We start from the raw sequence: 15045 nt of genomic DNA on the forward strand, positions 1-15045 counted from the left end.
AGGCCTGCTGGAGTCGCTTGCGGTTCTTTCTTGACCTGCCTCCGCTTGTTGGCAGCCTTGTTCTCCACCTCGTCGGTAGCGACAGAAACCTCTATCTCCATATTCACGCCGTGCTCCGGTGCTTCAGCAGCCCCGGCGTCGCCACTCCCTCCGATGCGGCGCTTCGGCGGCATCCTCATACACTAACGGCTTTGAGGACTCAGAGCAGCATCGAGGATGCGGGAGGAGAGAGAGGATTGCGTGTGTGGCGACGATGGGGGTGCCACCGCTCGGCCGCGCCATTAATATGGACCAGTGGGAGCGAGGTGGGCGACAGTCCAAGGCTATCTCGCTTCTCGGTGAGAATGACTGCTTAATCTCTAGTATGAATGAAATCTATGCTTAATTACTAAATTTTAGTTGCAAAAAATAGATAGTGCTATTGATTTTAACTGCATATTTTGAAAAATCGTAGTGTCTCTTGTCTTAGCGCCGAAGTCTGGCATTAATTTGCATACCGTAATCTAAACCGTTTGCGTTGAAGAGATGCACAGATCCTGCATTGAATAGCTTGCACGCCTCCCGGTGATCCTGTGCACCGGACTGCGCTCGCACACCTCCTGTTCAGTCAAGCAGCTATCCGCATGGCACCTCCTATAGTCATTAAAACCAAGACATGTGGGGTCACGTGAATGGTTAATAGAACGCACATGGTTTGAATTATAAAAATGTTTGAGATATTAAAGTGGCAGCTCTTTTTTCAGAATGCCTTTGTTGGTTGTTATTCGAGTGCACCTTCTCTCAAAATGGACACGAAAAATACCACAGCATTTCGGGTGCCATTCCATGATAGCATGTCAAGTTTCATGAGTTTCGGACAAGTTTTGGATTTACTAGAATTTAAAAGCCAGGTATCCCAAAGTTTTGTTGGCAATCAACAATGCCCTGGCGTTTGAAATTCATTCACATTTCTTGCATGGGACCTAAGCATGCACCCAAGGACACAGATTTGATATTTCAACCAATTTATATGCACCGGATCATGTGCATGTATTTGAAATTTGAATTATGCACATAAAATGCCTAGAAAACCCAGTTAATGTATAAAAATGTCCAAACGAACACCGAAAAATTCCAAAACTTAACACAACACTCATGTTGTTCTATGTTAGCACTAGAATTTTTTTTGAAAGCAATAAGAGGCAACGGATATCGTTTTGTCCCCAAAGGTGGCACATTCCGTACCGAAGCCATCAGGCTTGTTGTGAGAAGCTCTGGTTTGTGAGAAGCTTATACCCAAACCTGCCCCAAATGGGAGAATTTTTTTACCACGGCATGTTGATGCCGCTCCATGATAACATGCCAAGTTTTCATGAATTTTAGACAAGTTTTGGATTTACTAGAATTTAAAAGCCAGGTATCTCAATGTTTTGCCGGCAATCAACAGTGCCCTGGTGTTTGAAATTCATTCCCATTTCTTGCATGGGACCTAAGCATGCATCCAAGGACACATATTTGATTTTTCAACCAATTTATATGCACCGGAGCACGTGCATGTATTTGAAATTTTAATTATGCACATAAAATGCCTAGAAAACCCAGTTAATGTATCATAATGTCCAAACAAACCCCGAAAAATTGCAAAACTTAACACAACACTCTTGTTGTTCTATGTTGGCACCAGAAATTTTTGAAAAGCAATAAGAGACAACGGATATTGTTTCCTCCCCAAATGTGGCACCTTATGTACTGAAACCATCAGGCTTGTTGTGAGAAGCTCTGGTTTGTGAGAAGGTTATACCCAAACCTGCCCTAAATGGGACAAATTTTTTACCACGTTTAACATCCCAAATTTTCAATTTGGAATGTTATAAATAGGTCATTCATGCATATCATATTTTATTGTATTTTGTTTTGCGATCCTAGAAAACCCTAAGCAACTCAAGAACCCACGGAGAGAGTTGGGGATTTCACGATTTTCATATTTGAATTTTTTTTCAAATATCGAAACAAGGATCATTTTTGTTCTAATTATTTTTCCCTTTGAAAATATTTCATATTAAAAAATATGAGAGGAGATAATATGACTTCTTCAAAATAAAAGAAATATTGGAGGAAAAATGTTAAAATCAAATAAATAATTTTATTCAGATTTTATTGCTATTTTATTTTGAATTAGGAAAAATATGCGTTTTTCAAAATTGCATTAGAGGCCCACATAAATGTTCACTTTGTCTGCAATATTATTAGAGGACCGTGAAATTTTATTTTAGGATTTTTGAACTCCATTTAGTATTTCTTTTGATAGTTTTTCCGCGTCAGGATTATAAAAAAAAGAAGTCAACTGACCTATCGGGCCGTGCCCGAGCCAGACTCATCCGAGCTCAAGCTTTATAAGCCCAAGCCCGAGGCACCCCGAGGCCCAGCCGCCGCCGCCCCAAACCCTAACCCTAACACCGCCCAGCCGCCGCTCGCCGCCGCCCGCCACCTCACCGGAGTTCGCGCCGCCAGTTTTCGTCGGTTTTGTTTTCGGTAAAAACCCTAGATCAGTTTTATTTTTAGATCGGTTTTTGTTCGGTTTTCTTTAGTTTAGTTAAATAGCGGACGTTCGTCCGAACATTCATTTTAATGAACGTCGTTCATTGGTTAGCCATAGACAGCGAACGTTCGTTCGTTAGCCTGTTCGTCATGTTTTATTTTCTAGGGTTTTTCCTTGATTATTTTCGATCGCGATTCTGCCCTGATCTTCGTTTTAGTTTATCTTTTCGCTCATTTATCCAAATCAAGTGAAACAAGCACCTAGATTTTCGTCCTGAAGCCCTCTTTCTGTTTAACCAACTTGAACAAGATTTTGGTACTATAAAATTTGACTTTAGTCCAGATTAGTAAACGAATCTTGTTTCTTTCATAGTTTGAGTTTCGTTGCTCCGTTTGATTTGATTCTTTTTGCAAACCGGAGTTCTTCAGTTGAACTTTCTGGTTATATCTTCTTATTTGAGTTTTACCCGTGCATATTTGCTTGAGTGCCTATGTATGCTATTGTTTGTTTGCGATAGAATTCCCGGAGTGCGAAGCGTGCTACTAGGAGTCACTAGGTTTTGGGATCGTCAGCAAGGCAAGTAACACATTGATCATACTCTTTTCATACCCAGTTTTCATGCATTAGTTACAGTCCTCAAACACTGCATGATTAGGATGTGTTTAACTTGTTGGTATTGGGAAGTAGATGATGTGGTAGAACCTATTGCCTGTTTTATTATCAAACCTTGGGAGTTACTTCTACGTTATGCTTATATCGACATGCTATGCTCGTAGACGTAGATTGGGTTTGAGTGTATCCATGACATATGCGAGATTGTTAACTAATGGTACAACTCAAGGTGGCATGGGTGGATTGTTGGTTTGGGCACCTGGGGTTATACCAGTGTTGTCCTAGGAGATCCCGGGGTTATACCGTGTGATCCTCCTATGGTCCGCCACCCAGGCTCAAAGGGATCATAAGGTTATTCATGCTAGAAACTTCTGTGTGCAGCCACAAGCTATTATGGGCTCTACCATAGTTGAGTATGTTGCGTGACCTCTTCCAGTGGTAGGCTAGCAGATGTAGGGGATGTAGGTTGGTACTGTCTACCCGGGGTTAGAGTTAATGCTTCTGAAAGACTGTGTCTCGGCCATCTGTTTCTCAAACACCATGTAGTGCGAGAAATCTAACGGAGGAGATCGAGTATTATGGGGAAAAGTGCGCAAAACTCTGCAGAGTGTACAAACTAATCATGGTTAGCCGTGTCCCCGGTTATGGACAACTTGAGTATCTGGTACTTGAATTATTGGTTTGATCTCATCACTCTAAATTAATTTGTTGGGTTGCTAATGTACACTTTTTAATTGGGATTGAGATGGGGGTACCATTCTCAATGTTTCAACCACAATGATAGTCAAATAAAATATATTCCTTTGTTGTAGGGAAAAATTGGCTTTTCACAAAACGTTATAACCATAGAGCCTCCACCAGCCATATATGCATATAGTGATAGCATTTATCTGTTCATTGCTCTACTGTGTTATATTGCCTGCATATTCCATGTGCTAGCCCATTTTCGGGTTGCAACATATCATGTTGCAGTCTTTTCAGACGAGAAGTAAGGTGCGCTAGGTCGTTTGTCATGCACTCAGCTATGCCGTTGGAGTTGATGGACTCACTTTATCTTCCAAGCCTTCCGCTGTTATCTTATCTAGATGGCCTTAAGCCATATTTATTGTAATAAGTTCTCTTTTGATACATTTGATGTAATAAGTGTGTGATTGCTACTCTGTTATAAATCCTTCGAGTACTGTGTGTGTCAGCATTACCGATCGAAGGATGACACTGAACATAGATATTTGACCGTCTGAGGTCGGATCGCTACAAGATGGTATCAGAGCACACGCTGAATGTAGGACACGACCACTAAGATGAGCCATAGGTCACTCTTCTCTACTCATTTCTGACTCTTCTCCATTTTCTACCCTTTAGGATGGCGGACTCAAGGAACAAGTTTGCACAACCAGATGAAGACACACCTTTTGGACGACACTTGAAGGAAGTCACTAGGTACCTGAACATCGGAATACCAAGCTTCACCGGGACCTACACCGCCACTTTACCAGAAGAAGAGCGTTGGATGATTCGATTTCAAGTTCTAGGAAGGACATTCACGTCAGTCACTAAGCCCATAGAGTTTTCCTTTGATGCACCCACCTGGAGTCTAGGAAAAAGCATGGCAGCCCACATTGCTATGGGACGAATTGGCGAAGTCTACAAACAGGAGCTGAAGGACACTATCTACCAGATATGTGGGCGCCGAGATGAGCAATGGGAGATGATCAGCACCAGGAAGGACAGGTCCATTGCAGCTTTGATCCAGGAGTTAAACCAGCACATCCGTCGACAGGAGAACTAGATGTGCGCAAGCATGATAGATTTGAAGAAGGCGATGACCAGGAACATGGAGCTAGAAGAGGAACTCAAGTCTACACGCAACGGATATGAGGAGGAAATCACAATACTAGTGGAGATGAATGACGACCTGACAAGGAAGCTCGGAGTATTCATGGGAGACCCCGCGCCAGGAGGAGAAGACGACGAACCCAAGGAAATTTGTTCTGAAGACTACATCATCAACGACGACACCGACTCCGACCCCGACGATAGTGATGATGATTATGAATACGAAGCTGGAGTGGATATCATGGAGTCTTCCGCCGATCAAAATTTCTAGATGACCACCGTAAGATTAGTAGTATTCCCCCATGTATATAGTAGTAGTCCGAGCACTTTTGTAACGATAGTTCTAGACCGATTGTATGCCCTTGCTTGAATTGATTTGGTGTGATATGATTGTGTTTGACTCATGTGCATATGGATAGTGTTTTCTCACTAGACCTCTTTCTATTCTAATCTCTCCCCTCTAAACCCATCAGATGCCTTCGAGACGTGACCCCGAATTTGCCTTCCCACCGGAGCTCACTCAGTTGATCCAACAACAGAATACCCTGATGCAGTTGCTAGTCCAGAACCAAGGCAACAACAACAATAATAACAACCCACCGCTGCCACCTTCAGTCTACAACTTAGCCCGTTTTCTAAGGTTGCAGCCGCCGGTGTTTTCTAGTAGCACCGAGTCGATAGTTGCTAATGACTGGCTAGGCAAGATTGGAAGGGAGTTGACCACCGCAGGTTGCATAGATGTAGATGTTGGGGAACGTAGCAGAATTTTAAAATTTTCTACGCATCACCAAGATCAATCTATGGAGTCATCTAGCAACGAGGGAAAGAGGAGTGCATCTACATACCCTTATAGATCACGAGCGGAAGCGTTCAAGAGAACGGGGTTGATGGAGTCGTACTCGACGTGATTCAAATCACCGATGACCAAGTGCCGAACGGACGGCACCTCCGCGTTCAACACACGTACGGTTGGGAGACGTCTCCTCCTTCTTGATCCAGCAAGGGGGAAGGAGAGGTTGATGAAGATCCAGCAGCACGACGGCGTGGTGGTGGAAGCAACGGTGATCTCGGCAGGGCTTCGCCAAGCGCTGGGAGACGGAGGAGTGTCACGGGAGGGAGAGGGAGAGGCCAGGGGCTTGGGTGCGGCTGCCCTCCCTCCCCCCACTATATATAGGGTGCCTAGGGGGGCGCCGGCCCTAGGAGATCCAATCTCCTAGGGGAGCGGCGGCCAAGGGGGTGCCTTGCCCCCCAAGGCAAGGGTGGCGCCCCCACCCCTAGGGTTTCCAACCCTAGGCGCAGGGGGAGGCCCAAGGGGGGCGCACCAGCCCACTAGGGGCTGGTTCCCCTCCCACTTCAGCCCATGGGGCCCTCCGGGATATGTGGCCCCACCCGATGGACCCCCGGGACCCTTCCGGTGGTCCCGGTACAATACCGGTGACCCCCGAAACCTTCCCGATGGCTGAAACTGGACTTCCTATATATAAATCTTTACCTCCGGACCATTCCGGAACTCCTCGTGACGTCTGGGATCTCATCCGAGACTCCGAACAACTTTCGGGTTACCGTGTGCTAATATCTCTACAACCCTAGCGTCACCGAACCTTAAGTGTGTAGACCCTACGGGTTCGGGAGACATGTAGACATGACCGAGAAGCCTCTCCGGTCAATAACCAACAGCGGGATCTAGATACCCATGTTGGCTCCCACATGCTCCACGATGATCTCATCAAATGAACCACGATGTCAAGGATTCAATCAATCCGTATACAATTCCCTTTGTCAATCGGTACATTACTTTCCCGAGACTCGATCGTCGGTATCCCAATACCTTGTTCAGTCTCGTTACCGGCAAGTCACTTTACTCGTACCGTAATGCATGATCTCGTGATCAACCACTTGATCACATTGAGCTCATTATGATGATGCATTATTGAGTGGGCCCAGAGATACCTCTCTGTCATACGGAGTGACAAATCCCAGTCTCGATTCGTGCCAACCCAACAGACACTTTCGGAGATACCTGTAATGTGCCTTTATAGTCACCCAGTTACGTTGTGACGTTTGGCACACCCAAGGCACTCCTACGGTATCCGGGAGTTGCACAATCTCATGGTCTAAGGAAATGATACTTGACATTCAGAAAAGCTACAACAAACGAACTACACAATCTTTGAGCTAAGCTTAGGATTGGGTCTTGTCCATCACATCATTCTCCTAATGATGTGATCCCGTTATCAATGACATCCAATGTCCATAGTCAGGAAACCATGACTATCTTTTGATCAACGAGCTAGTCAACTAGAGGCTCACTAGGGACGTGTTGTGGTCTATGTATTCACACATGTATTATGATTTCCGGATAACACAATTATAGCATGAACAATAGACAATTATCATGAACAAAGAAATATAATAATAACCATTTTATTATTGCCTCTAGGGCATATTTCCAACAGTCTCCCACTTGCACTAGAGTCAATATTCTAGTTACATTGTGATGAATTGAACACCCGTGCAGATCTGGTGTTGATCATGTTTTGCTCTAGGGAGAGGTTTAGTCAACGGATCTGCTACATTCAGGTCCGTATGTACTTTACAAATCTCTATGTCTCCATTTTGAACACTTTCACGAATGGAGTTAAAGCGACGCTTGATATGCCTGGTCTTCCTGTGAAACCTGGGCTCCTTGGCAAGGGCAATAGCTCCAGTGTTGTCACAGAAGAGAGTCATCGGGCCCGACGCATTGGGTATGACTCCTAGGTCGGTAATGAACTCCTTCACCCAGACTGCTTCTTGTGCTGCCTCCGAGGCTGCCATGTACTCCGCTTCACATGTAGATCCCGCCACAACGCTTTGCTTGCAACTGCACCAGCTTACTGCCCCACCATTAAAAATATACACATATCCGGTTTGTGACTTAGAGTCATCCAGATCTGTGTCGAAGCTAGCATCGATGTAACCCTTTACGACGAGCTCTTCGTCACCTCCATAAACGAGAAACATTTCCTTGGTCCTTTTCAGGTACTTCAGGATATTCTTGACCGCTGTCCAGTGTTCCATGCCGGGATTACTTTGGTACCTTCCTACCAAACTTACGGCAAGGTTTACATCAGGTCTGGTACACAGCATAGCATACATGATAGACCCTATGGCCGAGGCATAGGGGATGACACTCATCTTTTCTCTATCTTCTGCCATGGTCGGGCATTGAGCCGTGCTCAATCTCGTACCTTGCAATACAGGTAAGAACCCCTTCTTTGACTGATCCATTTTGAACTTCTTCAATATCTTGTCAAGGTACGTACCCTGTGAAAGACCAATGAGGCGTCTCGATCTATCTCTATAGATCTTGATGCCTAATATATAAGTAGCTTCTCCAAGGTCCTTCATTGAAAAACACTTGTTCAAGTAGGCCTTTATGCTTTCCAAGAATTCTATATCATTTCCCATCAATAGTATGTCATCCACATACAATATGAGAAATGCTACAGAGCTCCCACTCACTTTCTTGTAAATGCAGGCTTCTCCATAAGTCCGCATAAACCCAAATGCTTTGATCGTCTCATCAAAGCGAATGTTCCAACTCCGAGATGCTTGCACCAGCCCATAAATCGAGCGTTGGAGCTTGCACACCTTGTCAGCATTCTTAGGATCGACAAAACCTTCTGGCTGCATCATATACAATTCTTCCTTAAGGAAACCATTAAAGAATGTCGTTTTGACGTCCATTTGCCATATCTCATAATCATAGAATGCGGCAATTGCTAACATGATTCGGATGGACTTCAGCTTCGCTACGGGTGAGAAAGTCTCATTGTAGTCAACCCCTTGAACTTGTCGATAACCCTTAGCGACAAGCCGAGCTTTATAGCTGGTCACATTACCATCCGCGTCTGTCTTCTTCTTAAAGATCCATTTATTTTCTATGGCTCGCCGATCAACGGGCAAGTCAGTCAAAGTCCATACTTTGTTTTCATACATGGATCCTATCTCGGATTTCATGGCTTCCAGCCATTTGTCGGAATCCGGGCCCGCCATCGCTTCTTCATAGTTCGAAGGTTCACCATTGTCTAACAACATGATTTCCAAGACAGGGTTGCCGTACCACTCTGGTGCGGAACGTGTCCTTGTGGACCTACGAAGTTCAGTAGCAACTTGATCTGAAGTTTCATGATCATCATCAACTTCCTCTCTAGTCGGTGCAGGCACCTTAGGAACATTTTCTTGAGCTGCGCCACTTACCGGTTCAAGAGGTAATACTTCATCAAGTTTTACCTTCCTCCCACTTATTTCTTTCGAGAGAAACTCTTTCTCTAGAAAGGACCCATTCTTGGCAACAAAGATCTTGCCTTCGGATCTGAGGTAGAAGGTATACCCAACAGTTTCTTTAGGGTATCCTATGAAGACGCATTTTTCCGACTTGGGTTCGAGCTTTTCAGGTTGAAGTTTCTTGACATAAGCATCGCATCCCCAAACTTTTAAAAATGACAGCTTAGGTTTCTTCCCAAACCATAATTCATACGGTGTCGTCTCAACGGATTTCGACGGAGCCCTATTTAAAGTGAATGTGGTAGTCTCTAAAGCATAGCCCCAAAATGATAGCGGTAAGTCGGTAAGACACATCATAGATCGCACCATATCCAATAGAGTGCGATTACGACGTTCGGACACACCATTACGCTGAGGTGTTCTAGGCGGCGTGAGTTGTGAAACTATTCCACATTTTCTTAAGTGTGTGCCAAATTCATGACTCAAGTATTCTCCCCCACGATTTGATCACAAGAACTTGATTTTCCTGTCACGTTGATTCTCAACCTCACTCTGAAATTCCTTGAACTTTTCAAAGGTCTCAGACTTGTGTTTCATTAAGTAGACATACCCATATCTACTCAAGTCATCAGTGAGGGTGAGAACATAACGATAGCCACCGCGAGCCTCAACACTCATTGGACCGCACACATCAGTATGTATGATTTCCAATAAGTTGGTTGCTCGCTCCATTGTTCCTGAGAACGGAGTCTTGGTCATTTTACCCATGAGGCATGGTTCGCACGTGTCAAATGATTCGTAATCAAGAGACTCTAAAAGTCCATCTGCATGGAGCTTCTTCATGCGTTTGACACCTATGTGACCAAGGCGGCACTGCCACAAGTATGTGGGACTATCATTATCAACCTTACATCTTTTGGTATTCACACTATGAATATGTGTAGCATTATGCTCGAGATTCATTAAGAATAAACCATTCACCATCGGAGCATGACCATAAAACATATCTCTCATATAAATAGAACAACCATTATTCTCGGATTTAAATGAGTAGCCATCTCGTATTAAACGAGAACCTGATACAATGTTCATGCTCAAAGCTGGCACTAAATAACAATTATTGAGGTTTAAAACTAATCCCGTAGGTAAATGTAGAGGTAGCGTGCCGACGGCGATCACATCGACCTTGGAACAATTCCCGACGCGCATCGTCACCTCGTCCTTCGCCAGTCTCCGTTTATTCCGTAGCTCCTGCTTTGAGTTACAAATGTGAGCAACCGCACCGGTATCAAATACCCAGGGGCTACTACGAGTATTGGTAAGGTACACATCAATTACATGTATATCACATATACCTTTTGTGATGCCGGCCTTCTTGTCCGCTAAGTATTTGGGGTAGTTCCGCTTCCAGTGACCACTTCCCTTGCAATAAAAACACTCAGTCTCGGGCTTGGGTCCATTCTTTGGCTTCTTCCCGGTAGCTTGCTTGCCGGGCGCGGCAACTCCCTTGTCGTCCTTCTTGAAGTTCTTCTTACCCTTGCCTTTCTTGAACTTAGTGGTTTTATTCACCATCAACACTTGATGTTCCTTTTTTACTTCTACCTCTGCTGATTTCAGCATTGCAAATACTTCAGGAATGGTCTTTTCCATCCCCTGCATATTTAAGTTCATCACAAAGCTCTTGTAGCTCGGTGGAAGCGACTGAAGGATTCTGTCAATGACCGCGTCATCTGGGAGATTAACTCCTAGCTGAGTCAAGCAGTTATGCAACCCAGACATTTTGAGTATGTGCTCACTGACAGAACTATTTTCCTCCATCTTACAGCTGAAGAACTTGTCGGAGACTTCATATCTCTCGACCCGGGCATGATCTTGAAAAACCATTTTCAGCTCTTCGAACATCTCATATGCTCCGTGTCTCTCAAAATGCTTTTGGAGCCCCGGTTCTAAGCTGTAAAGCATGCCACATTGAACGAGGGAGTAATCATCAGCACATGTCTGCCAAGCGTTCATAACGTCTTGGTTCGGTGGGACGGGTGCGTCACCTAGCGGTGCTTCTAGGACATAATCTTTCTTGGCAACTATGAGGATGATCCTCAGGTTCTAGACCCAGTCTGTATAGTTGCTGCCATTGTCTTTCAGCTTGGTTTTCTCTAGGAACGCGTTGAAGTTGAGGACAACATGGGCCATTTGATCTACAAGACATATTGTAAAGATTTTAGACTAAGTTCATGATAATTAAGTTCATCTAATCAAATTATTCAATGAACTCCCACTCAGATAGACATCCCTCCAGTCATCTAAGTATAACATGATCCGAGTTAACTAGGCCGTGTCCGATCATCACGTGAGACGGACTAGTCAACATCGGTGAACATCTTCATGTTGATCGTATCTTCTATACGACTCATGCTCGACCTTTCGGTCTTCTATGTTCCGAGGCCATGTATGTACATGCTAGGCTCGTCAAGTCAACCTAAGTGTATTGCGTGTGTAAATCTGGCTTACACCCGTTGTATTCGAACGTTAGAATCTATCACACCCGATCATCACGTGGTGCTTCCAAACAACGAACCTTCGCAACGGTGCATAGTTAGGGGGAACACTTTCTTGAAATTATTATGAGGGATCATCTTATTTAAGCTATCGTCGTTCTAAGCAAATAAGATGTAAAACATGATAAACATCACATGCAATCAAATAGTGACATGATATGGCCAATATCATTTGCTCCTTTTGATCTCCATCTTCGGGGCTCCATGATCATCGTTGTCACCGGCGTGACACCATGATCTCCATCATCGTGTCTTCTTGAAGTTGTCTCGTCATCTATTACTTCTACTATTATGGCTAACGCTTTAGCAATAAAGTAGAGTAATTACATGACGTTTATGTTGACACGCAGGTCATAAATAAATAAAGACAACTCCTATGGCTCCTGCCGGTTGTCATACTCATCGACATGCAAGTCGTGATTCCTATTATAAGAACATGATCATCTCATACATCACATATATCATTCATCACATCCTCTGGCCATATCACATCACAAAACACTTGCTGCAAAAACAAGTTAGACGTCCTCTAATTGTTGTTGCAAGTTTTTACGTGGATGCTATAGGTTTCTAGCAAGAACGTTTCTTACCTACGCCAAAACCACAACGTGAATTACCAATTTCTATTTACCCTTCATAAGGACCCTGTTCATCGAATCCGATGCGACTAAAGTGGGAGAGACAGACACCCGCCAGCCACCTTATGCAACTAGTGCATGTCAGTCAGTGGAACCGGTCTCACGTAAGCGTACGTGTAAGGTTGGTCCGGGCCGCTTCATCCCACGGTGCCGCCGAATCAAGATAAGACTAGTAACGGCAAGCAAATTGACAATATCGACGCCCACAACTACTTTGTGTTCTACTCGTGCATAGTAACTACGCATAGACCTAGCTCATGATGCCACTGTTGGGGAACGTAGCAGAATTTTAAAATTTTCTACGCATCACCAAGATCAATCTATGGAGTCATCTAGCAACGAGGGAAAGAGGAGTGCATCTACATACCCCTGTAGATCATGAGCGGAAGCGTTCAAGAGAACGGGGTTGATGGAGTCGTACTCGACGTGATTCAAATCACCGATGACCAAGTGCCGAACGGACGGCACATCCGCGTTCAACACACGTACGGTTGGGAGACGTCTCCTCCTTCTTGATCCAGCAATGGGGAAGGAGAGGTTGATGAAGATCCAGCAGCACGACGGCGTGGTGGTGGAAGCAACGGTGATCTCGGCAGGGCTTCGCCAAGCGCTGGGAGACGGAGGAGTGTCACGGGAGGGAGAGGGAGAGGCCAGGGGCTTGGGTGCGGCTGACCTCCCTACCCCCCACTATATATAGGGTGCCTAGGGGGGCGCCGGCCCTAGGAGATCAATCTCCTAGGGGGGCAGCGGCCAAGGGGGTGCCTTGCCCCCCAAGGCAAGGGTGGCGCCCCCACCCCTAGGGTTTCCAACCCTAGGCGCAGGGGAGGCCCAAGGGGGGGTGAACCAGCCCACTAGGGGCTGGTTCCTCTCCCACTTCAGCCCATGGGGCCCTCCGGGATAGGTGGCCCCACCCGGTGGACCCCGGGGACCCTTCCGATGGTCCCGGTACAATACCGGTGACCCCCGAAACCTTCCCGATGGCCAAAACTGGACTTCCTATATATAAATCTTTACCTCCGGACCATTACGGAACTCCTCTTGACGTCTGGGCTCTCATCCGGGACTCCGAACAACTTTCGGGTTACCGTGTGCTAATATCTCTACAACCCTAGCGTCACCGAACCTTAAGTGTGTAGACCCTACGGGTTCGGGAGACATGTAGACATGACCGAGAAGCCTCTCCGGTCAATAACCAACAGCGGGATCTGGATACCCATGTTGGCTCCCACATGCTCCACGATGATCTCATCGGATGAACCACGATGTCGAGGATTCAATCAATCCGTATACAATTCCCTTTGTCAATCGGTACGTTACTTGCCCGAGACTCGATCGTCGGTATCCCAATACCTTGTTCAGTCTCGTTACTGGCAAGTCACTTTACTCGTACCGTAATGCATGATCCCGTGATCAACCACTTGATCACATTGAGCTCATTATGATGATGCATTACCGAGTGGGCCCAGAGATACCTCTCCGTCATACGGAGTGACAAATCCCAGTCTCGATTCGTGCCAACCCAACAGACACTTTCGGAGATACCTGTATAGTCACCCAGTTATGTTGTGACGTTTGGCACACCCAAGGCACTCCTATAGTATCCGAGAGTTGCACAATCTCATGGTCTAAGGAAATGATACCTGACATTCAGAAAAGCTACAGCAAACGAACTACACGATCTTTGAGCTAAGCTTAGGATTGGGTCTTATCCATCACATCATTCTCCTAATGATGTGATCCCGTTATCAATGACATCCAATGTCCATAGTCAGGAAACCATGACTATCTTTTGATCAACGAGCTAGTCAACTAGAGGCTCACTAGGGACGTGTTGTGGTCTATGTATTCACACATGTATTACGATTTCCGGATAACACAATTATAGCATGAACAATAAACAATTATCATGAACAAAGAAATATAATAATAACCATTTTATTATTGCCTCTAGGGCATATTTCCAACAGTAGAGAAGGTGCATTTTGCCGCACACCAATTGGATGGACCTGCAGCCTCATGGTGGGAGAATTACACAGCCACTTTCCCTATAGCCAATGTTACTTGGGAGCAGTTTCAGCAAGCATTCCGCACTGCTCATGTCTCAACTAGAGCTATGAGTATGAAGAAGCGTGAGTTTTGCAACTTACGCCAGGGAAACTGTACTGTGGGGCAGTACGTGGATGAGTTTAGCAAGTTAGCCCGCTATGCCCCAGATGATGTGGCCACAGATGTCGCGAAGCAGGAGAAGTTTATGGAAGGGCTGAACGATGAGATGAGTATGCAGTTAATGGTGGCAACATTTAACAACTAGCAGGAGTTGGTAGACAAGGCTCTTATGATTGAAGGGAAGCAACAGCAGATTGAGAGCCGCAAAAGGAAGTATGGACAAGGGAAGTACAATTCAGAAGCCCAGCAGAAGCCTCGATTTACCCCGAACTCGGGAGGATATACCCATAACCATGAAGGCCACACTCACAATGGAGGAAGTATGCATAACCACAGTGGCCCCAAGAACGGAAACGGGAATGGAGCAGGCAGCAATTAGAACCACTCTAACCCAGCCACACCTGCCAAGAAGGATCAAAGTGACATTACCTGTTTCAAGTGCGGGAAGACT

Source organism: Triticum dicoccoides, chromosome 7A (genome assembly GCF_002162155.2).
Source record: "Triticum dicoccoides isolate Atlit2015 ecotype Zavitan chromosome 7A, WEW_v2.0, whole genome shotgun sequence".
In the NCBI taxonomy this organism is placed as follows: domain Eukaryota; kingdom Viridiplantae; phylum Streptophyta; class Magnoliopsida; order Poales; family Poaceae; genus Triticum; species Triticum dicoccoides.